The sequence below is a fragment of the Acanthaster planci genome, linkage group LG10 (genome assembly GCF_054643075.1).
Source record: "Acanthaster planci isolate LZ-2023a linkage group LG10, COTS_SCS, whole genome shotgun sequence".
NCBI classification, from domain to species: Eukaryota; Metazoa; Echinodermata; class Asteroidea; order Valvatida; family Acanthasteridae; genus Acanthaster; species Acanthaster planci.
The window spans coordinates 19,233,315-19,261,257 of NC_141786.1; the positions used below are offsets into that span (position 1 = coordinate 19,233,315).

The window sequence follows — 27,943 nt, forward strand, 5'->3', positions numbered from 1 at the left end:
AAATCATGCTGAATAAGCCCGAAACTGTATTCAGTTTGGACCCCCCCCCACGCCAAAGCTGAATTTGCTGCTTGGAAGACCTGTAATGTGTGAACAAAGGACAAATCGCAAAAACACAGGAAGCACTAGCTCAGACAAGAACTCTTGCCTTGTTCAGCATATTATGAATATGAAACTTAAGTCAACGGATAGAGGAAAATGTGCCCTTTGATTGTCATCATGTCTACCACATTTCAAGCAATCTGAAACTTGTTTGGCAAAAATATTGCAATCACACTGTGCGCTGAAGTGTCTCGGTAAAGTGAGAACAAAGAGCAGTGGGACAACTCTAGCCTTCTTTCGCAGGTATTTCCAAAGCTTCAGCTTAAATATGGACAGGAAAATTATCTCAATGGACAGAGAAATATTTACCGTCTCCGAAGATATCAAGGTCAGCCCATTTTGACCGTTTCAGAATATTTACTGTAAACTCGGCTATGGAGACATGTAGCGGCAGACGCAGACCGACAACCGTGTGTACAAAGCGAAAACGAACGAAATAGGAAGCATGTCTAAGAAAAACTCTGACCCCCATGTCTGTTCTGATGCAAAATGGCATGAAATTTTCTTTTTGGATGATAAAAATATAACCTTTCCAAAGACTCCAGGATCAGCCATCTCTTGACAATTTAATATCGGATATGGAGACAACGTGGCGTGTATTGGACGTGTGTAGCATGCAAAACCAAAACAATATGAAACCTTTTTGTTTAATGTTTCCAAATATCGAAATAAAATTTTCTCCAGGGGATAGTGAAATTTGCATCCTTGTCGAGTCAACCCAAGCTAGCCCATTCGCACCATTTGTCAACCTACTTACCCTAGGAGATAAAAACTCTTCGACCAAAAGAGACCAACTAACGTGTGTACAATGAGGGAAACACTTTCATTTATTCGGCATTTTTCATAAAAAAGAACAGAACAACATTAAACAAAACACATGACACATAATACACGGAAATCACAAACACAGAGAGAAAACAGTTAATCCAGTAACTGTCAACCGTAAGCCTTCATTTCTGAAGTTCCAGGTTTTACATAAACGTGCACACATATACACAATAAAGTAACTCCACAAGGAAAATATGATTCAAGAAATGGCAAATAAATAAATCGAAAAGAAAAAGTACATTCAGATCGCAAAAATAAGATAAATAAATACAAATACATTAAAATAAGAAAATTAAATTAACTACAGAAACAAATCAATCAATCAATAAGTAACCCAAAACAATGAAAGAAATTTATTGTGTAAAAACCGAAAATGAAGAAAGAAACCATGAAATAACAAAATACAGTTGAAGACCGACCGACAAAAGGAAAACCAATGACACATCTGGCCCACATGGCAAATCCTAGGTATTCAAATCCCCCCCCCATTTTGTGCTTCCTTGCACCAAACAACACAGTGACCCTCCCACAACTTGCCAGTCCCAACGACCTTATTACAAGGGTACTCAACTGCAAATTCAATCAGTACTCTGTCAAGTTTCATATAGTTTCAAATTCAAGTGGGTACTTGGTAAGTTGATCCCGTGTTGAAGGGTTATTTAAACCACTTCAGTTCTCAAACGTTCAGGTACATGTAGGTCATCTCAAGAGCATGTAATTGGCAAAATGATGAAGTTTTTGAATTAGTGCCCTAAGGTTTGTCCAGCCTGATCGTTTCAATGTACCACCTGTTCACTAAGACTATTTCACGGTCAAAAGCTCTATGAAGACCTCTAACAATAAATGTAAGCAAAAGATGGATGCTTTTAGATTCACGTAAAGACAAATTCAATGTATATATGCAACCAATCCGCGTAATCCATTTTAAATCTTCTTCACTAGAGAATTATCCTGGTTGCTCAACGTTGAATTCTGTTCTAATTTGTCAATGTATAAGGCTCCTGTTGTGAAGGTACCAGATAGGCTACTTGTATTCCAGAATAGTCAACACTAGAAACTTGCAAGATGAAAGCAAGACATACTAAGTCTGTTTGATTTGGTAGTGACTTAACAAGGCTTTCTCGAGAAATCGTGTTCTCATTATCAGTTTCAAACTGCATGTTAACTAAGTTACAGTTCAGGTCCACTATTTTCTTTGATCATCCTAGCATAAGCAAAACTTTGGTTTCCTTAGTAATGAATTGAGATGCATTTTACTAGCATGACACCATCTTTGGAAGCCATGAATATCTTGAAGGTCATCAGACACATTATATTGGCCTATACACAAGAGCACTGTTACCAAATAAAGTGCTAGCTGACAAGATGTGATAAGGAAAGTCGTTGGTATACATAAGAACTGGATTGGGCTCAAGACACTTCCTTGAGGTACACCAGATGGTACAGAAAAACCATGCAAAGTGGCAACCTTTCAACAAAACCTTTTGTTGCCACCACAAGACAAACAGTCACTGCAACAGTTGCAAATTACCAGTTCTGTTATGTTGAGGAAATCAAAATCATGCTGTTGTTACTTTTATTGAGGCTGAGCATGTCACAGCATGGAGCGTATCACTGTTTGACCAGCAGCAGAAGACTAACGTGTAGAACAGATAGGCACAGTGCTAGAGTCCAAATCTTGGCCGTAATTGTGGTACTGAGTACAGGTGTAAACAAATCACAGACAAATGTTTAATTAGGATGACATGATTTACGATTAAAGGCATCACATGAATAATAAATGACAAAAAACCAAAATTACCAACAAGCCAATAAAATCACCTCAAAAGGAGGGCACAGAGGACTTGATTAAAACTGGATATTTTTTAAATGAGTAAATTCACATGATTAATTCACATGGAAATATGGAAATGAAACGTTCTCCTAAGATTTTTTTTTCTTTTTTGGGCTGTCATTTTGATCACATGTGTGGGGACCACTGTTTCCTTTGTTATGGTTAATTTGTCTTGTTAACGATATAAGCATAAACAGGGGTAATAGTAGTTTATTTTACTTTTGCAGTCCCTGCTGACCCGCATAACTGATATTTGTCTCGTTATGTATTCAGATTTTTATCCCTGGTCCCTGCTACTGCTTATATTTACTTGTATTTGTGCTTCTGTTGTTTTTTACATAATTTTTGTTTAATTTTGCTTAGTTTGTTCTAGTGATGGTCAAATAATAAGAATAATTGAAGAGATGGTACCCATCACAATTAACCAAGGTAAACCTTTCGACCATTTGAAGACTGTCGTCATATACACAGGCCAAACTAACTACTAAAACAGATTGACTAACAAGTACAAGAGGGAGAAGACTACTAGCAGACATAATGACTGACCCAAGCTTTCGCCTTCATTTGTGTATAGTTCTCTTGAATGTAGGAATATCAGAATGAAACATTCAACAAAATGACAAGATCAGTTGATTTTCACCAACCCTACAGTCACAGGCAAAAGCTTAGTTTGGATTAGGCCTTATATAGAGCAAAATTTGCTGCAAAACCATCCACTAACAAGACCAACTTACAAATGGGAAACCATGAAGCATAACTGCCCTAAGTATTCACCTCCATTAAATAAAACTTGACGCTTTACATGGTGGAGACTAAAAACAGGGCTTGTGGTTACATCATGTGGATAGATCTCCCCTGGAAAAGGTATGGTTCTGATAAGAACTGTAGAGTGTGTGCTTGACGTTTCATCCAGCATGCTCTCGTCATCCTCCAGAGTGGAGCCGAATAAGCCATGCTCCAGATTTTACAGAACAATTGTACATGTATACAAAATTATGTACAGATATTGTTCAAAATCTGGAACATGACTTTCATTGTTAGGCTCAAATCAGAACATGATATAAAGTGCTTACCGAGTGAGTTGTGTCATCAGTAATGCCAGTTGCCAGTGATGTGTTAAACTCCAGAAAACTGTCTCTAAGGGACTTGGTCTTGTCTCTTCATCAATGCTACAGCTAATAAAACCACAGAGTCAAGTAAACAAAGATCAGAGCCGAATAACATACAAGTAGACATCACCGCGATGTCTTTATAGTCTTTAACTCTCATTTTCGTATTGACCTTTGTTTCAACTCTCTTTAATTGTTGGTTGATCAGCAAACACAACTCCTGAAAAGACATAATTCTAAAGCTTCGAAGCAGCCATTTTAAACTGACACCCCTTCTACTTTCTTGGGCTCTTTCAACAGCCCAAGAAAGAAGAAAATTTAGACAGTCCAAAATCGTCTGATTCAATAGGATTTTGCATACACCGAAGGGGGTTGGGCCAAACACTCTCTGATATTTCACGTTTTACCTGCCATCCAAAATTTATCAATGGTATTAAATTATGGCTCCCCATACACAGGTATGTCACCCAGGTTTATGCGAAAATTAAATTAATCCACAGAGAAGGACCTCTGTCCCTGTCAACTTTTGGAAAAGTGAAGAGACCTGTAACATAATGACGTCATGCTTAGTTTCCTAAGGCAGTAAGGTGGGAAGCAATAACTGTCCAAGTAAAAAAAACAGCTTGACATCATTATGTTTTGGGTCCATATATGAAATATATATGAGTCCACAGGGGACTGAATCAGTGAATTATACCTTTGGAATAACCAACAACATTGGACCAACGTACCTTTTACCTAGCAGGCAGCAGCAAGAGATCAAAGTCCGATCACCTAAACAACGAGCACAGGAACCCCATCATCAAGAAGCTGGATGTACCATGAACAGCGGCTCACTCAGCAGCTTGTGCTCTGGCTGAGATGGACACACACAACAGTCATTAAAAACATGCAGAAGGAAGAAATGACAATACAACATGAGTGTATTAGCTTGGATTAACTGAATCTCAGAGGGCAGTGGAGAATGAGAAAGATGGAGAAAAGTAAGTTATAAGTGCTTCCCTAAATGACTTTCTTCCAGGCATGTGGAACACCAAAGAATTATTGTGAAGATGGCTTACATCATACTTCCCAGCCAATGTTGAATCCTTGGTGTGTATGATAGAAGCCTGTCTTGTGTTAAGGATATCATGAAAGAAACTCTGGACACACACATTATTTATTCTGCATGCTGCCGCCATAGGCATGGAGAGCCTCAATCTGGCAGATAGTACAATCGTGTCACAATCAGCTTCTGAAACATTGTCCAATCGTATGGTATAAGATCCGACACAGCATGCACAGAATGACCAAGCAACATACATGGAAATCACTGAACCGATTTTGTAAAGATCAAGATCGAGATTCTGCATGCCTGGGGCGGCGGCAGCGTGCAAAGAGCGAATTTTACCAACTGTGGGCTAGCATGCCATATTGTAACAACCTGAAGCATTACACCTTTAATGTATTTGACACAGAAAGATGGCTTAAGTGAGTAAAAAGTTGGCTGATAAACTAAAACAAGTCCACATTTTTTTTGAAACGACCCTTGTAGAATATGTACACCCATCCTTGTACGTGATCTGGATCCAGGAATGAGGACATTTCAGTACATTCCTCATTCACTACAAGCAGCCTGTAGATGCAGCTTCTGTCTTGTTTCTGTTCACTTTGGCACAAATTGTACAACCATACCAAAAAAATCCATCCATTTTTTGTAGTTTAATTCAATCCAACCTTAAAGGCCGGAGATTCTCATTAGTTGAAAACTTAAAAGACAAAACCAAAGGTCAAGATCTACAGGACAACCAGGCATTTCACTATTACCATTACCATGGACTAATATCAGAATATGATATAGACTATTTCCATACCTGTTGAGTAGTGTCACCAAAGATAAGATATCTCTGATTTGTTACACTCCAGAGAACGGCCTCCAGGGACTACCTTGCTCTTGTCTCTCTGTCAAACTACTGAAACTAGGGAAACTAAACCATGTTTGAATTCCAATCTGTATTACTGCACACACGTGGAGGCCACAATTTCAAAATATATAGGTGCACTTTACAACAGTAGTTGAAACATCATTGAAAGCAGTGTCAAATCAACAAAGATCGGGGCCAAATACGATACAAGCCCACATCACTGGAGTTTCTCATATAAATCTTATTATCTTCTTAGTTGTCATTTTTCCATTTCTTTTCAATTGTTGCTTGACTAGTTAGTGTATTTTATTTTTCAAAACACCTTAAATACATGTATACTTCCCAAAAAGTCCTTTTCCTCAAGCCTGTAAGCAGCAATTTAACATATTTCATCCCTCTACTTTTTTTCAGTTCTTAAGATTTGTTTTCAACCATCCACAGATGCAAGCCTGCAAAACAATGAGTGTTGATCTGGGATTATATTTAAACAATCCAACCTGTTTTTTTTCAGCCAAGCAATCTCTTCAATCTGCCTTGAGTAGAAGCACAACTTAATTGGTTGAAAAGAGCCGTGTTGGTTGGGAGTATTCATTTTGTTGGTAGCGATGGGGCTACTACCATGTCCTAGTCCTTCATGAACCAGTGATGCACAGTTAGTAACAAAGGAGCCTCTGATGCCAAGGAAATAGTGTTCTCTCTTGGTCCAACTAAAGGCTAATACAGGAGATCACAGTCTGTGCAGAAAACATTCCCAAATTATAAACAGTATTAACCATATCCTGCAAGGGTGCATGTGAAATCATAATATGATGAGAGGATTTTGGGGACCATTTTAATTTTAACAGCTCCCCAGATACACGTCACCCGGTATTTGGGCAAAATAAATGTATTCACCAAGCATGATCTTTAAATAGACACAATGAAGTCACACTTTGTTTACACACGCTATATTATAAGAAAGTAAGGTGGGGTAGGTCTTAATGTACTAGGTCTACAGGACATGAGGGAATGAGTTCACAGGAGACTCAATCAGTGAATCCTACCTTTGGGATGACCAATAACAAAGAATCACTCACGTTTTACCAAGAAGGCTACAGTAAGAGATCACAGTACAATCACCTTAACAACAGTGGCCATCGTGAAGAAATGCTAAGAAGCTGGTCGTCCTGTAAGCAATGACTCATCAGCGGCTTGTACTCTAGCTGAAATGAATGCACATAACAGTCATTGGAACATGCAAAATGAAAAAAATGGCAAGGAAATATGAGTGGAAGAGCCTGTTTTCCGATTCTCAGATGGCTTTGAAGGATCGGAAAGATGGAGAGAGCTGATTGAGAATTTGTAATTCACGTATGTGCACCCAGCACTGCCGGTGTATCAATCTAGTTATACATGGCATTTTATGGGGTGGTGCAGTACAAGGGTAGCCATAATCCAGTCCCACCTCCTGCGACACGACTTCAAATTTTGATCAAAAGAGGCAGCAGTAGAGAGCCGTAGCCAATATTCAATACTTGTGCATGCCGTATTCTCACATGGAGACGCCGCACTGTGTGTTGCCAACATAGAGTGCAACATAAACCGTTGAAAACATTTCATGTAGGAGTTTTACTGAAGATAAACACATACCCTACACATATATTTGCAATGGATGTTTGTAATGACACACGTGATAAAGCCAAAAATGCAAATGTTTTTTAAAATAGATATTGAGCCTCTTCATACAACAGTGTCATTAGAATTGAGTATCATTCCATGACATAAATGAACTAAATTCTACAATATTCAAACATCAATTGAACTTTTGGTTAAGCAATGTGTTGCTGTGACAGAATAAAATCACAGTGCACCTGATTTTTAAATTCTTGAATCTGGCTTTAATAACTTTTGCAAGCTAATGACCATCAGGATGACGTTTAGTTCAACGCTGGCTTCATATTTATGTGTTTCACATTCTTGTGAAAACCCCTATTGCAAGAATATCATGATTTGTTTTGCACAAAGACGGGAATAAACAAATTTTCACTCCTTGAAAAAAACTACTGCATATTTGACAACATAAGATCATTCACTCACAAAACAATCCAGCAAATGTCTCATTTCCATCACAAAAGCTAACTGGCATTCCAGTCTACAACCCTGAACAATAAGTAAAATTAAGTTGAGGAAGGAAACATACATGTACATGGTAAGTGCTGCCACAATAACCTTCATATCTGAATGAGAATGACTGAGAGAGAGGGGGAGAGACAACGGAATAACAGACAGATGAATAACAGATAGACTGACAAACATACCGACAGCACATAGACAAATGAACAAAACAAAGAAGACAGTTATCTTGGAAACTAGACCTCTACCCATTGTATTTTCAGTACAGAAAGATTTTTACGGTAATAACCAAAATCATTTTTGCATAGAAGAATCTTTGAAAATAATCAAGTTGTATTCAGAAATGATTAGCACAACCTCCAATTTTAAGACTTTCATCATGCAATCAGTAAAGATCTCCATGCATGGCTCCATGCAACACAGACTTAAAGTATGAGGCCTACTTTCTACCCAATTTTTACCAGGTTCAGTGAATTATGTAGAAATTACAGATTGTATAATGTATTTCTATAATTCTGAACCTCAGTGGATAGGTCTAGTTAGTTTTAAAGACTTTGGCTTCCTGACAAATTCTCCTGGGGTGTAAAGTAATGTTTTCTCTTCATTTACCGCATCAAATCATACTATCCTCCATTTTGTTTAGACTACTCATTGACCATCAAATTAGTAACTTTGGCCCCACATACAGGCTGGAGATTTTCATTGGTTGAAAAATTTGTTGGACAAAAGTCATGTTTCAGATTTACAACACAACTGTACACAGGCCCCTATTACTCCCTAGGCCTATTTTTTTCATTTTATTAACATTTACTGTTGGGCTGTTATCAGAAGTAGGCTAGGCCTACAGTGCTTGTATAGCTTGAGCTGTTTCCAGACCTGCTGAGTACAATAAAGTGTCAAAATACATCCCAGATGTGCAACAATCTCACAGGAGTGTTCCTCGTCTCTCCATTACTGCTTCAAGTTAAGAAACCAAAGGAACCCCGTTAAAATCCCAGCCTGCATGCCTGACAGTCACTGTGGGGCCGCCATGTTTAAATACAGGGTGCACTAGTTACCACAGCAAAAGCAGTGTAAAATCAACAAAGCCAAGCCCAAACTTGTGGAGTTTGTGATACGGAAATCTCGTTATCGTCTTTGCCGTCATTTCTCCATTTATTTTAAATTGTTGGATGGTAAGCCAGTGGTATTTCTCACCTTTAAACTCACCTCCTATGAAGTCACATTTGAACAAACCCGCCAACTTGGCCACACATGCCTTCTTGTGCGTAGGCATTGTAATGCTAATGCTCGCGCGCGCCACCATGGAAAACTGGTCGTCGATCAACTTGCGCACATATTGAGCAGGGTACCAAGCAGGGGATAAAACAGCGCTGGTGATTGGCGCGCTTGAAATAGGCCCTCTCAGTGTGCACAAGCACGACGAAGATGTGAAGATAATGCAATTATTTTTTTTTTCGTAATGTAAATCTAAAGAATGACCACTATTGCAAAGAGAGAAAAAAAGCATCTCCCCAAACTGTATGCGAGTCAATTTGCATCAATCTTAAAAACCATGTATTTCCTACCCCCAAAGCCTGGACAAACGCGACCGTCTGAGGCTTGGGCTTCCAGAGCCACGGCTGGTCTATTGTCTACGCGTCTCCACGCATTTCCAATGGAGCGAAGACCTATACCGAGCTCTAGACAAGAGATTCGGATGCAGCCGTAGTTTACACCTTGAGTGCAACACACACCATGACGTCAAACTACAGTCAGTCGTAGAAAAGATGCTATACGAGACGTTATCTACCAAAAAATCAAAGTCACGTCCAAAATTCTGGGGATATAGCTAATTATACCTTTTTCAGGTTGCAATATAATGCCCCCTGAAGCGAAACCGATACTGGAATTCGATGTATTTTGTCGGATTTCTTGACACGGACTGCATGCATATGAGCAAACGATGGGCAACATAGAGTGGTACTTATTATTATATTATTTCGTGGGAACGAGATGATTTTGAGGGAACGAAATGATAATTCAAGGGAACGGAATTAAAAAAATCTTAATTGTGCCTGTTCCGTTAGGGGCTCCTTAGGTACTCGTAGAGAGGGACATCGAATGCAACTGTGCGTTTTTGCAAGTTGAGTCTCACTCACTGTCCGACAGTAAATGCCCCCCCCCAAAAAAAATCAAAATACATGTACATACAATGTAGGGCGGAAATAATGCCGCCCGGCGCTCCGAAGGAACGGGTTAGCCTTTCGACGGTTTTGTGTGTGTGTGTGGGGGGGGGGGTTGTCGGATCAGGTCGACATTCAAGACAATGACCAGAAGCGGTTTTCTTTTGAATAAGGGTTTGATATGCTACATTTTTAATCAGTCCTTTCCCAAAATTATTAAGCATACTTTTGCCCTATGCGGAATAACAGTTGAATCGCTGGACTGTTGGGCAACTTAAAGAGCATAACACTGTATGGGTAAATAAGTGGTGAAACAGAACCACTTTCTAAAACCGTTGGGCAAAAAGAGACAAGTCTACCTATAACAGAGCCTGAAAGTTGACAAGTTGGCAACTCACGAAACAGGTAGTGCTTTTCTGATTTTTTAGCTGTTTTGGCAACAGCTGGAACAGCCATTCCATTTCCTTTTTGGGGTTTTGGCAAGTAGCGAAAAGGACATTCTTTTTATTCTGTTTTTTTTTTTTTTGGTTTTTTTTTTTTAGCTGTCTCGGCAACAGCCGGAACAGTATTGTTTTTCTGATTTTTTGTTCTTTTTCAAATCAATTCCTTCCACCAGTCGACTTTGGCAGTTTACTAAATCTGATCGACTTCAAACTTGGCAGACTTTTGAGCCATCATCCAAGAACGGTCCCAAAAGAAATTCACAGTGATAACGTAAGTAGTATATCTATTATTGATTTTTTTATAATTAATTTTTCTCCAAAGACTTTGTACACAGATTGCACACAGTTTTCGGACTGTCCTATATCAGACTATGAGGGCGCTATTGCAGAATTACGGTTACACCTCTTGGGCTTTCAATTTTCAACAAATTGTCCTATATTGAACCATGGATGGCGTTGTTGCACAACATAGGGTTTGTACACACATTGTCCAGCATAATGCGTGAGCAGTCCTCAACTTTGACCGAGAATTACTACCAGAACGAAAAATAAATCAGACTAAATGTTCCCTTCCGTTCGTTCGCAAATACACCCAAGTGTTCAATTATTAAATAATATTTCATAAGTTTTATCCAGTTTAGACAAAAATCACGTGACATGAAATTAGAGGAGCAGTTTTCCTGCACACGTGTTTCTAGGGCATTGACTTTGTACACGTTTTTGAGCCACAATTTTGGTAACTCTGCAATGTTTGATCGTTCCAAAGTGATGGCCAAGGAAGACCCCGATGCAAGATTTATTGCAAAGGGATGAAGTCATGATGACTTCATCACCTTATTTTATATTCATTTTGAACATTAAATTTTTCCCCATAGGTTTTTGTACACGTTTTTCTACTTAACACAAGTGAACAAGTAGTCTTTAACTTCGGCGCAAGATTACTATAAGAACGAAAGAGAAAAGGGGTACTTTAAGCTCTGCTATTTGATTTGAAATATGCCTAAGAGTCCGAATATGAAGTAATATTTTATTAGAAATGTTCAGTTTAAGTGCAAATCACGTGACATGAACTTAAAGGAGCAGTGTTTCCGCAAATGAGTTTTTTGCCCTAGACTTTGTACACGTTTTCAAGGAATAATTTTAAAACCTTTCCGATGTTTGATGGTTATTAAAGTGACAGCCAACAAAGACCGTGATACAAAAATTATTGTAAGTAAAGGACGTCATGATGACGTTATCATGTCATTTATTCGTGATTTTTCAATATTTATTTTAGCCCATTGACTTTGTACACGTTTTCAAGCAAGCATTTGGGTTAGTTTGAGAGCTTTGATCAACTTCAAAGTTACAGCCAAGAAAGACCTTGATGCAAAAATACGTGGAAATTTATGATGTCGTGATGACGTCATCATGTGATTTATTATGAATTTTTAAATATTTATTTCAGCCCATTGACTTAGTACACGTATTCGAGGCACTAATTTCGTACCTCAGTAACCATTGATCACCTTTAAACTTACAGCAAGCACGAACTATACAACGAAGATAATTCTAAAATATTTATGTCATGATGACGTCATCACGTGATTTGTTATTAAATTGTGAATACTTAAATATTCCTTTAAATGTATAAAAACCAATATAAAATCAACCGTGGCCTCCCACAACATTCTGTTTGCAGCAAGTGCCAGGATAAAATGTGGTCTTGATTTCGTCTGGTGTAGGTAAAATGACATAACCATTCCTTCCGGTTTAAACCGGAAGTAGACTTATTGTTTGAAAGTGGTAAAAGGCCGTAAAGTTTTTTCAACATAAGGCGTCTGTCCGTGTTAATGCTGGGTTGAAACCTTGCTTATATCTTGGAGAGGAAGTGCTTTGAGCAAATATTGAGTTCATTTAGTGATAACGTCATAAATAATTGCTTTTTTTTCGTAACGGACAGTATCGGCGTTATCAACACGTCAGATGTTGTTAATTCTGCCTGGATTCTACTTTTGCGTTGATTAAAAAGGCGCGTGACACCCGATGATCTGCGTGGGGACGTATTAAGTCCTGAACCCCAAACAGGATGGGTGATGAAGTCAATGACAACATCAGACCCTTAACTTGCAGATTTAGCGTGGCGACAGTTGCCACAGAATAGCATATTAGTTTTAAAGTGTATATCATACAGTTCAACTTTTAGTCACAGTTATCAAAAGTGAAATTCATTTTTGCGCCAAAATGTTCAGGATAGTGCAACAGATGTCATCTCTAGTGGTCCTGCAATCTTTGTTCTTATATTTTGTACACAGAAAATGTGAAATGTACAATCGGTTACTCTTATGTTAGGTATTATCAAAGATTTTCTGGTTTTTAGTGTGCAATGCATATTTATGATTATGCAAATTACACGGGGCTCGCAGACCAATGTCCGTGGGGAATACATCTTTAAGGCCCTCTATCTTCTAAAGTACATTTCCGATTGGGTTCAAATTTTGCAGATACCTTAAATAGAGAGTGCTAAAGAGGAAAATTGACCTTATGTGATGACATGAGCAGACAAGTCACGTGACATTAAATTGAACTCTTGAAGGCCCTATATCTCCAGATGTACCAGACTAATCGGGTTCAAATCTTGCAGATTTCTTGAGAAGGGGGTGCGTCAGAGGAATATTGACCTCACGTGATGATGTCGTCAGCAGGAGACAAGTCACGTGACATTAAAGGGGAAATCTTCAAACCACTATACCTCGAAAGGTACGTGTCCGATGCGGTTGAAACTTTGTTTCTTCGTCTACGCTTTATAGCGTAGACGAAGCCAGAATACTGCAAAAATATCAGGCAGTTAGACACAAACGTGCATTTCCTTTTTCAGATATTTCCCTAACTACTGCAAATATTGATATGGAACGTATATGAATGGACAGGAGAACATGTCGCCTTTCAGATGACACCAAGTTTGCATGATTTAGATAATTTTCAGATCTTTTATGCTCGATTATATGAAGCGTTCTACGGGTGGGATGAGGACCAGTATTGCGCAGACGAAGCCAGGATTTCTCAAAAATATCAGGCAGTTCGACACAAACTTGCATTTCCCTTGGCAGATATTTCCCTAACTACTACGAATATAGATATGAAACTTATACAAACAGATAGGGAAACATGTGGCCTTTCAGATGACAGCAAGATTGGAAGATTTAGAAAATGTTCAGACCTTTTATGCTCGATTATATGAAGCATTCTCTGCGCGCAGAAAGGACCAGTATAGCGCAGACGAAGCCAGAAATGCCGTAAAAATATCAAAAAGTCAGACAATAACTGGCAATTCCTTTGGCAGATATTTCCCTAACTACTGCAAATCTGGATATGAAACTTATATGAATGGGTAGAAGAAAGCCTGGCCTTTCAGATGACAGCAAGATTGCAAGATTTAGATAATTCTCAGATGTTCTATGCTCGATTGGAGGAAGCGTTCTCTGCGCGGGATAAGGGCCGGTATAGCGTAGACAAAGCCAGAATTCCGCAAAAATATCAAACAGTCGGACAAGAACTGGCACTTCCTTTGACAGATATTTCCCTAACTACTGCAAATATGGATAAGAAATGTATATGAATGGATAGGAGAACATGTGGCCTTTCAGATGACACCAAACGTTGCAGGATTTAGATAATTCTCAGACCTTTTATGCTCGATTATATGAAGCATTCTCTGCGCGGGAAAATTGACCTTATGTGATGACATGAGCAGACAAGTCACGTGACATTAAATTGAACTCTTGAAGGCCCTATATCTCCAGATGTACCAGACTAATCGGGTTCAAATCTTGCAGATTTCTTGAGAAGGGGGTGCGTCAGAGGAATATTGACCTCACGTGATGATGTCGTCACCAGGAGACAAGTCACGTGACATTAAAGGGGAAATCTTCAAACCACTATACCTCGAAAGGTACGTGTCCGATGCGGTTGAAACTTTGTTTGTGGCTTGAAAGGGAAGGGTTTTAGACGAAGCCAGAATTTTGCAAAAATAAGAGGCATTTGGACAAGAACTGGCACTTCCTTTTGCAGATATTTCCCCAACTACTTAAAATATGGGAATCAAACTTCTATGAATGGATAGACGAACATGTGGCCATTCAGATGACACCAAGATTGCAAGGTTTAGATAATTCTCAGACCTTTTATGCTTGATTATATGAAGCATTCTATGCTCGGTATACGGACCAGTATAGCGCCGACAAAGCCAGAATTCCACAAAAAAAAATGCAATTGGAAAAGAACTCGAACTTAGTTTGGCAGATATTTCCCTAACTACTGCAAATATGGATATGAAACTTATGCAAACAGATAGGGGAACATGTGGCCTTACGGATGACATCAAGATTGGAAAATTTAGATGATTCTTAGACCTTTTATGCTCGAATATATGAAGCATTCTCTGCGCAGAATAAGGACCAGTATAGCGTAGACGAATCCAGAAATTCCGGGAAAATATCAAACATTCAGACAATAACTGGCACTTCCTTTGACAGATATTTCCCTAACTACTGCAAGTATGGATATGAAACGTATATGAACAGATGGAGGAACATGTGGCCTTTCAGATGACACCAAAACTGCAAGATTTAGATAATTCTCAAACCTTTTATGCTCGATTACAGGAAGCGTTTTCTGCGCCGGATAAGGACCTGTATAGCGTAGACGAAGCCAGAATACTGCAAAAATATCAGGCAGTTAGACACAAACGTGCATTTCCTTTTTCAGATATTTCCCTAACTACTGCAAATATTGATATGGAACGTATATGAATGGACAGGAGAACATGTGGCCTTTCAGATGACACCAAGTTTGCATGATTTAGATAATTTTCAGATCTTTTATGCTCGATTATATGAAGCGTTCTACGGGTGGGATGAGGACCAGTATTGCGCAGACGAAGCCAGGATTTCTCAAAAATATCAGGCAGTTCGACACAAACTTGCATTTCCCTTGGCAGATATTTCCCTAACTACTGCAAATATGGATATGAAACTTATATGAATGGATAGGGGAACATGTGGCCTTTCAGATGACACCAAGTTTGCATGATTTAGATAATTCTCAGACCTTTTATGCTCGATTATATGAAACATTCTCTGCGCGGGGAAAGGACCAGTATAGTGCCGGAAAAATATCAAAGAGTCAGACAATAACTGGCACTCCCTTTGGCAGATATTTCCCTAACTACTGCAAATTTGGATGTGAAAATTATATAAATGGATAGAAGAAAACGTGGCCTTTCAGATGACAGCAAGATTGCAAGATTTAGATAATTCTCAGATGTTCTATGCTCTATTGGAGGAAGCGTTCTCTGCGCTGGATAAGGACCGGGATAGCGCAGACGAAGCCAAAATTCCGCAAAAATATCAAACAGTCGGACAAGAACTGGGACTTCCTTTGACAGATATTTCCCTAACTACTGCAAATATGGATAAGAAATGTATATGAATGGATAGGAGAACATGTGGCCTTTCAGATGACACCAAACGTTGCAGGATTTAGATAATTCTCAGACCTTTTATGCTCGATTATATGAAGCATTCTCTGCGCGGGATGAGGACCAGTATAGCGCACACGAATCCAGAATTCCGCAAAAATATCAAACAGTCAGACAAGAACTGGCACTTCCTTTGACAGATATTTCCCTAACTACTGCAAATATGGATTTGAAACTTATATGAATGGATAGGGGAACATGTGGCCTTTCAGATGACACCAAACGTTGCAGGATTTACATAATTCTCAGACCTTTTATGCTCGATTATATGAAGCATTCTCTGCGCGGGATGAGGACCAGTATAGCGCACACGAATCCAGAATTCCGCAAAAATATCAAACAGTCAGACAAGAACTGGCACTTCCTTTGACAGATATTTCCCTAACTACTGCAAATATGGATTTGAAACTTATATGAATGGATAGGGGAACATGTGGCCTTTCAGATGACACCAAACGTTGCAGGATTTACATAATTCTCAGACCTTTTATGCTCGATTATATGAAGCATTCTCTGCGCGGGATGAGGACCAGTATAGCGCACACGAATCCAGAATTCCGCAAAAATATCAAACAGTCAGACAAGAACTGGCACTTCCTTTAACAGATATTTCCCTAACTACTGCAAATATGGATTTGAAACTTATATGAATGGATAGGGGAACATGTGGCCTTTCAGATGACACCAAACGTTGCAGGATTTAGATAATTCTCAGACCGTTTATGCTCGATTATATGAAGTATTCTCTGCGCGGGATGAGGACCAGTATAGCGCACACGAATCCAGAATTCCGAAAAAATATCAAACAGTCAGACAAGAACTGGCACTTCCTTTGACAGATATTTCCCTAACTACTGCAAATATGGATTTGAAACTTATATGAATGGATAGGGGAACATGTGGCCTTTCAGATGACACCACGTTTGCAAGATTTAGATAATTTTCAGACCTTTTATGCTCGATTATATGAAGCATTCTTTACGCGGGATAAGGACCAGTATAGCGCAGATGAAGCCAGAATTCCGCAAAAAATATCAGGCAGTTGGACACAAACTTGCATTTCCTTTGGACGATATTTCCCCAACTACTGCAAATATTGATATGAAAGTTATATGAACGGATGGAAGAAAATATGGCCTTTAGCATGATTCCAAGAATGCCAGATTTAGATAATTCTCAGACCGTTTATGCTCGATTGTATGAAGCATTCTCTGCGCAGGAAAGAGACCGGTATAGCGCAGACGAAGCCAGAGTTCCCCAGAAAATATCAAACAGTCAGAAAAGAACTCGAGCTTAGTTTGGCAGATATTTCCCTAAGTAATGCAAATATGGATATGAAACGTATACAAATAGATAGGGGAACATGTGGCCTTTCAGATGACATCAAGATTGGAAGATTTAGATATTTCTTAGACCTTTTAAGCTTGAATATATGAAGCGTACTTTTTAATGCTCGGTTATATGAAGCATTCTCTGCGCAGGATAAGGACCAGTATGGCGAGGACGAAGACAGAATTCCGCAAAAAAAAGGAGGCAGTAGGAAAACAAGTCGCACTTCCTTTGGCAGCTCTTTCCCTAACTACTACAAATATGGATATAAAACGTATACAAATAGAAAGGGAAACATGTGCCCTTTCAAACGACAGCAAGATTGGAAGATTAAGGTATTTCTTAGACCTTTTAAGCTCGAATATATGAAGCGTACTCTGCACAGAATAAGGGCCGCTATAACGCAGACGAAGCCAAAATTCCGCAAAAAGAATTAGACAGTTGGAATAGAACTGGCACTTCCTTTGGCAGCTATTTCCCTAACTACTGCAAATATGGATATGAAACTTATATGAATGGACAATGAAACATGTGGCCTTTCAGATGACAGCAAGATTGGAAGATTTAGATAATTTTTAGACCTTTTATGCTCAAATATATGAAGCAGTCGCTGCGCAGGAAAAGGACCCGTGTAGCGCAGACGAAGCAAGAATTCCGCAAAAAAAGGAGGCAGTTGGAAAAGAACTCGCATTTCCTTTGGCAGCTATTTCCTTAACTACAGCAAATATGGATATGAAACTTATATGAATGGACAGGGAAACATGAGGCCTTTCAGATGACACCAAGATTGCCAGATTTAGATAATTCCCAGAGACCTTTTATGCTCGATTATAAGAAACATTCTCTGCGGGGGATAAGGACCGGTATATTGCAGACGAATGCAGAATTCCGCAAAAATATCAGGCATGTGGACACGAACTTGCATTTTTCTCTTGGAAGATATTTCCCTAACTACTGGAAATATGGATATGAAACTCATATGAATGGATAGCAAAACATGTGACCTTTCAGATGACACCAAGATTGCCAGATTTAGATAATTGTGAGACCTTTTATGCTCGATTATATGAAGCATTCTATGTGCAGGATAAGGACTGGTATATTGCAGACGAAGCCAGAATTCTGCAAAAAAAGGAGGGAGTTGAAAAAGAACTCAAACTACGTTTGGCAGCTATTTCCCTAACTACTGCAAATATAGATATGAAACTTATACAAATAGATAGGGGAACATGTGGCCTTTCAGATGACAGCAAGATTGGAAGATTTAGACAATTCTTAGACCTTTTATGCTCAAATATATGAAGCAGTCGCTGCGCGGGAAAAGGACCCGTGTAGCGCAGACGAAGCAAGAATTCCGCAAAAAAAGGAGGCTGTTGGAAAAGAACTCGAACTTAGTTTGGCAGATATTTCCATAACTGCTGAAAATATGGATATGAAACTTATACAAATAGATAGGGAAACATGTGACCTTTCAGATGACAACAAGATTGCCAGATTTAGATAATTCTCAGGCCTTTTATGCTCTATTATATGAAGCATTCTCTGCGCAGGATAAGATCCAGTATATTGCAGACGAAGCCAGAATTCGGCAAAAAAGAGGCAGTTGGAAAAGAACTCGCACTTCCTTTGGCAGCTTTTCCGAACTACTGCCAATATCGATATGAACGTTAAACAAATGGATAGAGGAACATGTGCCCTTTCAGATGACAGCAACATTGCCAGATTTAGATAATTCTCAGACCTTTTATGCTCGATTATATGAAGCAGTCTCTGCATGGGACAACGACCAGTATAGCGCAGACGAATCCAGAATTGCGCAAAAATATCAAACAGTCAGACAAGAACTTGCAATTCCTTTTGAAGATATTTCCCTAACTACTGCAAATATGGATATGAAATTTATATGAATGGATAGAGAAACATATGGCCTTTTAGATGACACCAAGATTGGCAGATTAAGATAATTCTCAGACCTTTTAGGCTCGATTATATGAAGCATTCTCTGCGTGGGATAAGGACCGGTATATTGCATACGAAGCCAGAATTCCACAAAAAAGGAGACAGTTGGAAAAGAACCCGAACTTAGTTTTGAAGCTGTTTCCCTAACTACTGCAAATATTGATATGAAACTTATATGAATGGACAGAGGAACATATGGACTTTCAGATCACACCAACATTGCCAGATTTAGAAAATTCTCAGACCTTTTATGCTTGATTATATGAAGCAGTCTCTGCGTGGGATGAGGACCAGTATAGTGCAGACGAAGCCACAATTCCACAATAAAAAGGAGGCAGTTGGAAAAGAACTCGCCCTTATTTTGGCAGCTATTTCCCTAACTACTCTAAATATGGATATGAAACTCATATGAATGGACAGGGAAACATGTGGCCTTTCAGATGACACCAAGATTGCCAGATTTAGATAATTCTCAGACCTTTTATGCTCGATTATATGAAGCATTCTCTGCGCAGGATAAGGACCGGTATATTGCAGACGAAGCCAGAATTCCGCAAAAATATCAGGCAATTGGACACGAACTTGCATTTCCTTTGGAAGATATTTCCCTAACTACTGCAAATATGGATATGAAAATTATGTGAATGGACAGAGGAACATGTGGCCTTTCAGATGACACCAAGATTGCCAGATTTAGATAATTCTCATACCTTGTAGGCTCGATTATATGAAGCATTCTCTGAGCGGGATAAGGACCAGTATAGCGCAGACGAAGCTAGAATTCCGCAAAAAAGAGGACACAGTTGGAAAACAACTCGAACATAGTTTGGCAGCTATTTCCTTAACCACTGCAAATATGCATATGAAACCTATATGAATGGATAGGGGAACATTCGGCCTTTCAGATCACACCAACATTGCCAGATTTAGATAATTCTCAGACCTTTAATGCTCGATTATATGGAGCAGTCTCTGCATGGGATAAGGACCAGTACTGTGTAGACGATGCCACAATTCCCCAATAAAAAGGAGGCAGTTGGAAAAGAACTCGTTTTTAATTTGGCAGCTATTTCCCTAACTACTGCAAATATGGATATGAATCTTATATAAATGGACAGGGAAACATGTGACCTTTTAGATCACACCAACATTGCCAGATTTAGATAATTCTCAGACTTTTAATGCTCGATTATATGAAGCAGTCTCTGCGTGGGATAAGGACCAGTATAGCGCAGACGAAGCCAGAATTCCGCAAAAAAAGGAGGCAGTTGGAAAGAACTCGCACTTCCTTTGGCAGCTTCTTGCAAACTACCGCAAATATGGATATAAAACTCATATGAATGGACAGGGACACATGTGACCTTTCAGATGACACCACGATTGCCAGATTTAGATAATTCTCAGACCTTTTATGCTCGATTATATGAAGCATTCTCTGCGTGGGATAAGGACCAGTATAGCGCAGACGAAGCCAGAATTCCGCAAAAAAAGGAGGCAGTTGGAAAAGAACTCGCACTTCCTTTGGCAGCTATTTCCCTAACTACTGCAAATATCGATAAGAAATATATATGAATGGATAGGGAATATGTGGCCTTTCAGATGACACCAAGATTGCCAGATTTAGATAATTCTCAGACCTTTTATGCTCGATTATATGAAGCAGTCTCTGCGTGGGATAAGGACCAGTATAGCGCAGACGAAGCCAGAATTCCGCAAAAAAGAGGAGACAGTTGGAAAACAACTCGAACTTAGTTTGGCAGCTATTTCCCTAACTACTGCAAATATGGATATGAAACTTATATGAATGGATAGAGGAACATGTGGCCTTTCAGATGACACCAAGATTGCCAGATTTAGATAATTCTCAGACCTTTTATGCTCGATTATATGAAGCAGTCTCTGCGTGGGATAAGGACCAGTATAGCGCAGACGAAGCCAGAATTCCGCAAAAAAGGAGGCAGTTGGAAAAGAACTTGCACTTTCTTTTGCAAATATTTGCCAACTATTGCAAATATGGATATGAAACGTATATGAATGGATAGAGGAACATGTGGCCTTTCAGATCACACCAACATTGCAAGATTTAGATAATTCTCAGACCTTTTATGCGCAATTATAGGAAGCATTCTTTGCGCGGGATAAGGACCAGTATAGCGCAGACGAAGCCAGAATTCCGCAAAAAAGAGGACACAGTTGGAAAAGAACTCGCCTTTAGTTTGGCAGCTATTTCCCTAACTACTGCAAATATGGATATGAAACTTATATGAATGGACAGGGAAACATGTGGCCTTTCAGATGACACCAAGATTGCCAGATTTAGATAATTCTCAGACCTTTTATGCTCGATTATATGAAGCATTCTCTGCTTGGGATAAGGACAGGTATATCGCAGACGAAGGCAGAATTCCGCAAAAATATCGGGCAATTGGACACGAACTTGCATTTCCTTTGAAAGATATTTCCCTAACTACTGCAAATATGGATATGAAACTTATATGAATGGATAGGGGAAAATGTGGCCTTTCAGATGACACCAAGATTGCCAGATTTAGATAATTCTCAGACCTTTTATGCTCGATTATATGAAGCATATTCTGCGTGGGATAAGGACCAGTGTAACGCAGACGAAGCCAGAATTCAGCAAAAAAAAGAGGCAGTTGGAAAAGAACTCGAACTTAGTTTGGCAGCTATTTCCCTAACTACTGCAAATATGGATATGAAATTTATATGAATGGATAGAGAAACATGTGACCTTTTAGATCACACCAACATTGCCAGATTTAGATAATTCTCAGACTTTTAATGCTCGATTATATGAAGCAGTCTCTGCGTGGGATAAGGACCAGTATAGCGCAGACGAAGCTAGAATACCGCAAAAAAGGAGGCAGTTTGAAAAGAACTCGCACTTCCTTTGGCAGCTATTTCCCTAACTACTGCAAATATGGATATAAATTTTATATGAATGGATAGAGGAACATATGGCCTTTTAGATGACACCAAGATTGCCAGATTTAGATAATTCTCAGACCTTTTATTTTCGATTATATGGAGCAGTCTCTGCGCAGGATAAGGACCAGTATAGTGCAGACGAAGCCAGAATTCCGAAACAAAGGAGGCAGTTGGAAAAGAACTCGCACTTCCTTTGGCAGCTATTTCCCTAACTACTGCAAATATGGATATAAATTTTATATGAATGGATAGAGGAACATATGGCCTTTTAGATGACACCAAGATTGCCAGATTTAGATAATTCTCAGACCTTTTAGGCTCGATTATATGAAGAATTCTCTGCGTGGGATTAGGACCGGTTTATTGCAGACGAAGCCAGAATTCCGCAAAAAAAAGAGGCAGTTGGAAAAGAACTCGAACTCAGTTTGGCAGCTATTTCCCTAACTACTGCAAATATGGATATGAATCTTATATAAATGGACAGGGAAACATTTGACCTTTTAGATCACACCAACATTGCCACATTTAGATAATTCTCAGACTTTTAATGCTCGATTATATGAAGCAGTCTCTGCGTGGGATAAGGACCAGTATAGCGCAGACGAAGCCAGAATACCGCAAAAAAAGAGGCAGTTGGAAAAGAACTCGCACTTCCTTTGGCAGCTTTTTCCAAATTACTGCAAATATGGGTATGAAACTCATATGAATGGACAGGGACACATGTGACCTTTCAGATGACACCAAGATTGCCATATTTAGATAATTCTCAGACCTTTTAGGCTCCATTATATGAAGCATTCTCTGCGTGGGATAAGGACCAGTATAGCGCAGACGAAGCCAGAAGTCCGCAAAAAAAGAAGGCAGTTGGAAAACAACTCGAACTTCCTTTGGCAGCTATTTCCCTAACTACTGCAAATATCGATATGAAATTTATATGAATGGATAGGGTAACATGTTGCCTTTCAGATGACACCAAGATTGCCAGATTTAGATAATTCTCGGACGTTTTATGCTCGATTATATGAAGCATTCCTTGCGCAGGAAAGAGACCGGTATAGCGCAGACGAAGCCAGAATTCCGCAAAAAGGAGGAGACAGTTGGAAAACAACCCGAACTTAGTTTAGCAGATATTTCCCTAACTATTGCAAATATGGATATGAAACTTATATGAATGGATAGAGGAACATGTGGCCTTTCAGATGACACCAAGATTGCCCGATTTAGATAATTCTCAGACCTTTTATGCTCGATTATATGATGCATTCTCTGCGTGGGATAAGGACCAGTATAGCGCAGACGAAGGCAGAATTCCGCAAAAATATCAGGCAATTGGACACGAACTTGCATTTCCTTTGGAAGATATTTCCCTAACTACCGCAAATATGGATATGAAACTTATATGAATGGATAGGGGAAAATGTGGCCTTTCAGATGACAGCAAGATTACCAGATTTAGATAATTCTCAGACCTTTTATGCTCGATTATATGAAGCATTCTCTGAGCGGGATAAGGACCAGTATACCGCAGACGAAGCCAGAATTCCGCAAAAAAGAGGAGACAGTTGGAAAACAACTCGAACTTAGTTTGGCAGCTATTTCCCTACCTACTGCAAATATGGATATGAAACTCATATGAATGGACAGGGAAACATGTGGCCTTTCAGATGACACAAAGATTGCCAGAATTAGATACTTCTCAGACCTTTTAGGCTCGATTATGTCAAGCATTCTCTGCGCGGGATAAGGACCAGTATAGTACAGGGGAAGCCAGAATTCCGCCAAAAAAAGTGGGCAGTTGGAAAAGAACTCGCACTTCCTTTTGCAGCTATTTGCCAACTATTGCAAATATGGATATGAAACTTATATGAATGGATAGAGGAACATGTGTCCTTTCAGATGACACCAAGATTGCCAGATTTAGATAATTCTCAGACCTTTTATGCTCGATTATATGAAGAATTCTCTGCTTGGGATAAGGACCGGTATATCGCAGACAAAGGCAGAATTCCGAAAAAATATCAGGCAATTCGACACGAACTTGCATTTCCTTTGGAATATATTTCCCTAACTACTGCAAATATGGATATGAAACTTATATGAATGGATAGAGGAACATGTGGCCTTTCAGATGATACCAAGATTGCCAGATTAAGATAATTCTCAGACCTTTTATGCTCGATTATATGAAGCATATTCTGCGTGGGATAAGGACTAGTGTAGTGCCGACGAAGCCAGAATTCAGCAAAAAATTGAGGCAGTTGGAAAAGAACTCGCACTTCCTTTTGCATCTATTTGCCAACTATTGCAAATATGGATATGAAACCCATATGAATGGACAGGGAAACATGTAGCCCTTCAGATGACACCATGATTGCCAGATTTAGATAATTCTCAGACCTTTTATGCTCGATTTTATGAAGCATTCTCTGCTTGGGATAAGGACCGCTATATCGCAGACGAAGGCAGAATTCCGCAAAAATATCAGGCAATTGGACACGAACTTGCATTTCCTTTGGAAGATATTTCCCTAACTACTGCAAATATGGATATGAAACTTATATGAATGGATAGGAGAAAATGTGGCCTTTCAGATGACACAAAGATTGCCAGAATTAGATACTTCTCAGACCTTTTAGGCTCGATTATGTCAAGCATTCTCTGCGCAGGATAAGGACCAGTATAGTGCAGGGGAAGCCAGAATTCCGCCAAAAAAGGAGGCAGTTGGAAAAGAACTCGCACTTCCTTTGGCAGCTATTTCCCTTACTACTGCAAATATGGATATGAAACTTATATGAATGGACAGAGGAACATATCGCCTTTCAGATGACACCAAGATTGCCAGATTTAGATAATTCTCAGACCTTTTATGCTCGATTATATGAAGCATTCTCTGAGCAGGATGAGGACCGGTATATTGATGACGCAGCCAGAATTCCGCAAAAAAAGGAAGCAGTTGGAAAAGAACTCGCACTTCCTTTGGCAACTATTTGCCAACTACTGCAAATATGGATATGAAACGTATATGAATGGATAGGGGAACATGTGGCCTTTCAGATGACACCAAGATTGCCAGATTTAGATAATTCTCAGACCTTTTATGCTCGATTATATGAAGCATTCTCTGCGTGGGATAAGGACCAGTATAGCGCAGACGAAGCCAGAATTCCGCAAAAAAAAGGAGGCAGTTGGAAAAGAACTCGCACTTCCTTTGGCAGCTTTTTGCCAACTATTGCAAATATGGATATGAAACTTATATGAATGGATAGAGGAACATGTGTCCTTTCAGATGACACCAAGATTGCCAGATTTAGGTAATTCTCAGACCTTTTATGCGCAAGTATAGGAAGCATTCTCTGCGCGGGATAAGGACCAGTATAGCGCAGACGAAGCCAGAATTCCGCAAAAAAGAGGACACAGTTGGAAAAGAACTCACCTTTAGTTTGGCAGCTATTTCCCTAACTACTGCAAATATGGATATGAAACTTATATGAATGGATAGAGGAATATGTGGCCTTTCAGATGACACCACGATTGCCACATTTAGATAATTCTCAGACCTTTTAGGCTCGATTATATGAAGCATTCTCTGCGTGGGATAAGGACCAGTATAGCGCAGACGAAGCCAGAAGTCCGCAAAAAAAAGAGGCAGTTGGAAAAGAACCCGCACTTCCTTTTGCATCTATTTGCCAACTATTGCAAATATGGAAATGAAACTCATATTAATGGACAGGGAAACATGTAGCCCTTCAGATGACACCATGATTGCCAGATTTAGATAAATCTCAGACCTTTTATGCTCGATTATGTGAAGAGGTCTCTGCTTGGGATAAGGACCAGTATATCGCAGACACAGGCAGAATTCCGGAAAAATATCAGGCAATTGGACACGAACTTGCATTTCCTTTGGAATATATTTCCCTAACTACTGCAAATATGGATATGAAACTTATATGTATGGATAAAGGAACATGTGGCCTTTCAGATGATACCAAGATTGCCAGATTAGGATAATTCTCAGACCTTTTATGCTCGATTATGTCAAGCATTCTCTGCGCAGGATAAGGACCAGTATAGTGCAGGGGAAGCCAGAATTTCGCCAAAAAAGGAGGCAGTTGGAAAAGAACTCACACTTCCTTTGGCAGCTATTTCCCTTACTACTGCAAATATGGATATGAAACTTATATAAATGGACCGAGGAACATATGGCCGTTCAGATGACACCAAGATTGCCAGATTTAAATAATTCTCAGACCTTTTATGCTCGATTGTATGAAACATTCTCTGAGCAGGATGAGGACCGGTATATTGCAGACGAAGCCAGAATTCCGCAAAAAAAGGAGGCAGTTGGAAAAGAACTCGCACTTCCTTTGGCAGCTTTTTGCCAACTACTGCAAATATGGATATGAAACTCATATGAATGGACAGGGAAACATGTGGCCTTTCAGATGACACCAAGATTGCCAGATTTAGATACTTCTCAGACCTTTTATGCTCGATTATGTGAAGCATTCTCTGCGCAGGATAAGGACCGGTATAGTACAGGGGAAGCCAGAATTCCGCCAAAAAAAATGGGCAGTTGGAAAAGAACTCGCACTTCCTTTTGCAGCTATTTGCCAACTATTGCAAATATGGATATGAAACTTATATGAATGGATAGAGGAACATGTGTCCTTTCAGATGACACCAAGATTGCCAGATTTAAATAATTCTCAGACCTTTTATGCTCGATTGTATGAAACATTCTCTGAGCAGGTTGAGGACCGGTATATTGCAGACGAAGCCAGATTTCCGCAAAAAAAGGAGGCAGTTGGAAAAGAAATCGCACTTCCTTTGGCAACTATTTGCCAACTACTGCAAATATGGATATGAAACTTATATGAATGGATAGAGGAATATGTGCCCTTTCAGATGACAGCAAGATTACCAGATTTAGATAATTCTCAGACCTTTTATGCTCGATTATATGAAGCATATTCTGCGTGGGATAAGGACTAGTGTAGCGCAGACGAAGCCAGAATTCAGCAAAAAAAAAGGAGGCAGTTGGACAAGAACTCGCACTTCCTTTTGCAGCCATTTACCAACTATTGCAAATATGGATATGAAACTTATATGAATGGATAGGGGAACATGTGGCCTTTCAGATGACACCAAGATTGCCAGATTTAGATAATTCTCAGACCTTTTATGCTCGATTATATGAAGCATTCTCTGCGCGGGATAAGGACCAGTATAGCGCAGACGAAGCCAGAATTCCGCAAAAAGGAGGAGACAGTTGGAAAACAACTCGAACTTAGTTTGGCAGCTATTTCCCTACCTACTGCAAATATGGATATGAAACTCATATGAATGGACAGGGAAACATGTGGCCTTTCAGATGACACAACGATTGCCAGAATTAGATACTTCTCAGACCTTTTAGGCTCGATTATATTAAGCAATCTCTGCGCGGGATAAGGACCAGTATAGTACAGGGGAAGCCAGAATTCCGCCAAAAAAAGTGGGCAGTTGGAAAAGAACTCGCACTTCCTTTTGCAGCTATTTGCCAACTACTGCAAATATGAATATGAAACTTATATGAATGAATAGGGGAACATGTGGCCTTTCAGATGACACCAAGATTGCCAGATTTAGATAATTCTCAGACCTTTTATGCGCGATGATAGGAAGCATTCTCTGCGCGGGATAAGGACC

The 27,943-nt window shown here is 39.4% G+C and overlaps 1 long non-coding RNA gene across 20 annotated transcripts in view; it reads right to left on the minus strand.

Moving 5' to 3' along the window:
- Positions 1 to 906: 906 nt before the first annotated feature.
- The window catches only part of LOC147797938 (uncharacterized), a 101,233-nt gene continuing 74,196 nt past the window's right edge, over positions 907 to 27,943 (minus strand). For 14 of the 20 annotated variants that reach the window (XR_015426785.1, XR_015426798.1, XR_015426797.1 and 11 more), the window contains 5 exons: positions 6,897 to 6,979; positions 5,727 to 6,511; positions 4,605 to 4,729; positions 3,838 to 3,939; positions 907 to 2,626 (listed from right to left, as the gene is read on the minus strand). This is a non-coding gene — a long non-coding RNA (uncharacterized LOC147797938). Of the gene's footprint in view, positions 2,627 to 3,837; positions 3,940 to 4,604; positions 4,730 to 5,726; positions 6,512 to 6,853; positions 6,980 to 27,943 lie in introns of all 20 variants that reach the window. The other 6 variants (XR_015426794.1, XR_015426796.1, XR_015426799.1 and 3 more) reach the window with 6 other exon arrangements.